At 41.9% G+C, this 2963-nt stretch overlaps 1 protein-coding gene across 1 annotated transcript in view; it reads left to right on the forward strand.

Moving 5' to 3' along the window:
- Positions 1 to 2963, forward strand: part of LOC106475096 (soma ferritin-like) — an 8545-nt gene that overhangs the window by 1272 nt on the left and 4310 nt on the right. The gene's annotated exons all lie outside the window — the stretch shown is intronic.

The raw sequence follows: 2963 nt of genomic DNA on the forward strand, positions 1-2963 counted from the left end.
AAGGGGTTACAGCGAACGAAAAAAAAAAGGTGGTAATCTGATGGTGCCATATCTGGAGAATAAGGTGGGTGGGGCAGAACTTCCCAACCCAACTCCATAATCTTGTGTTGCGTCAAACGTGCCATATGTGGACGTGCATTGTCATAGAGAACACATTTCCGATTGACGAGTGAAGGGCGTTTCTAATGAAGGGCTTGATTTAAACGTTCCAGTTGCTGACTATAGATCTTTGCATTGACAGTTCACTGTGGATTGAGGAGTTCGAAATAAATTACTCCTTTGTTGTCCCACCAAGTGCAAAGCATCACTTTCTGCGGATGGAGTCCAGGTTTTGGGGTTGGAAGTAGATTTCGTCTAGGACTGAGCTATTGTTTTTGGCGTTTAATATTCGCATAGAGAATACATTTTTTCATCACCGGTGGTAATTCTGTCCAAAAATGGTTCACGCGCCAGAAGAGACGAAACAGCGTTCACACATTGGAAACTATGATCATCGGAGAGTGCGTGAGGCACCCAAACACCTTCTTTATGGAGTTTCCCATTTTCCTTAGATGTTTACGTGTTATCTGATGAGAGACATGCAATTTCAAGGCCATTTCGCGATTGTGTTGCCTTGGGTTAGACTCAACAAACGTTTTCAGAACATTAATACCATTTCCACCATGTCGTCCCCTGCCATCACAGTTTTAAGGCTACAGTCACCTGAACGAAATTCGCTGAACCATCGTTGATATTTATGAATGTTTAAAACGTTTCCATAAACTTCTTTGATATTTTTGTGGCTACAGAGGCATTGTTTCCCTTTTTTGTATTCAAACAGCATTACATGCGAATGTCTATCATTAATTTCTTGACGATCTAATAGTAGGTCATAAGTTGTATCCCATCTAACGCATAAGCACTAACAGGTCACAAGTTGTATCATACACAACATGCAAACACAAACAGGTCATATATTTTACCGTACACGACACGTAATCACTAACAGATCACGTCTTTTATCTTATACAGCATATAAGCACTAACAGGTCACAAGTTGTATCGTACACAACACGTAAACACTAGCAAGTAACATCTTTCATCCTGCACAACATGTAACTTATGAAAGATGATCCTTCAAATGATATAAACACTGAATGGTATATCTGCAAGGCTGGACACCATGGAAATTAGGAAAGATCTTTATTTTATACTACTTTAAAAATCATCCTTAACTAAAGTACGCAGCACATGATTATGAATACGTTTGAAAAATGGTCACATTTCACAGCAACACAATAGTTATAAATGAACAGCAGAGTTTGTTTAAACAGACATAAGTATTTAGTATAGGTGAACAGACCAAACCGATGGAAAGCATATAGAGCACAATTTGAGCTCCTGGCAGAAATAAATGGATGGACAGAGGAGCAGATGGCAGTATACCTGGCAATGAACTTGAAGGGACAACCACTGGAAATACTTGGACAGTTGTCAACAAACGACAGGCACAACTATAGAGCACTGGTAGCTGCTCTAGAAATCAGGTATGGAACCCAAAATCAGCCCGAAGTCTACAGGGCTAGGTTTAGAAAGAGAGTCTGTGCTAAAGGAGAAAGTCTGCAAGAGCTGGCACAGGATTTGGAAAGTATGCCACACAAATCCAACCAACTGCACCACCCAATATCCTCAAGTTGTTGCTGAGGGATCAGTTTGTAGAAGCCTAGGACAGTTCACAACTGATGATACAAGTAAAACAAGAACACCCCTCTACTATGCAGGATGCAATGCTCAGAGCTCTTGAATTCGAATCCTATGTTAAGTCCAGCACAGAGGTACCAAGGTTGGTACAGTCATCAGGATTCAAGGCTAGAAAAGGTCAGCTTTCAGAGAAGTTTGAGGGACTTTGCTGGCACTGTAACAAACCAAGGCACAAGAGAGAGCTCAATGCCGACAACTTCAACACAGGGAAGATGCCACGGCAGGAAAGGCTGCTACCCAGAAAGGTTGTTGGAACTGTGGAGAGCAAAAACATATGAGGAGCCAGTGTAAGAAGAATACTACCAATAAGTCAGCTTTGGGAAACCAGCAGTGGTTGGTGCTGAGGGACACCCATCAATCGCCACAGTGAAAGTCCCAACAGTTAGGTGTAAAATGCCAAGCACACCTATTGTTTACGTGACAGGAAAGCTGGATGGCCAAAAGTGCAACTTTGTCATACATTCTGCATCTCAGCAAACCCTTGTGAGTATCAAGGGGATGGATCACAAAGGAGTACCAGAATCTATACAGAAGCTTTGTGGTGTGACAGGACATTCTGCAAGGTTGTGGGGACCAGTGTGGGTAAATGAAGGACAGACATAAAGTATACTTGGCTGACAATAAAGACCCACGCATACTTGGGTTGGACTACTTACTACCGAGAAAATGTGTAGTTAATTTTGATAAAATGATGTTTGGGAACAACAATGGCCAAATTCTGGTAAGTGTTAAAAGAGAGGTTGGACTAACCAGGTGCCATCAAACTGAAGTCAAAGTGACTGAAGGAGTTGATGATGGTGACGTGGAACCAGGAATAGATATTAAAGCAGAATAGGAGAAAGACCAAGATTTGAAGCCAATAATTGATTTCCTGCAAGTAAGTGTTTTTCACCCTTCTTGGGAGAAGGTGTCTAGCTTAAGCCCTGTTACAAAACTGTTGGGCACAATGGGACCAGTTGAAGCTTGAAGATGGTATTCTTGTCTGAAGATGGGAAACTGCAGATGGGAAGGTGACGATTTGGCAAACGGTTATACCGAGAAAGTTACGGGAAGTTGTGCTGCGTCAATCCCATAATAGTTTAACAGGAGGACATATCGGAGTTAATAAGACATCGAGTCACCTACGACAGAGATTTTAATGGATAGATATGAAGCAAGATGTGGAAGAATGGTGCAGGACCTGCAGCACATGTTGTACTAAAAGGGGACCCAAGCATAAGGGA

This window comes from Limulus polyphemus, unplaced genomic scaffold, assembly GCF_000517525.1.
Source record: "Limulus polyphemus unplaced genomic scaffold, Limulus_polyphemus-2.1.2 Scaffold8074, whole genome shotgun sequence".
Taxonomy (NCBI): Eukaryota; Metazoa; Arthropoda; class Merostomata; order Xiphosura; family Limulidae; genus Limulus; species Limulus polyphemus.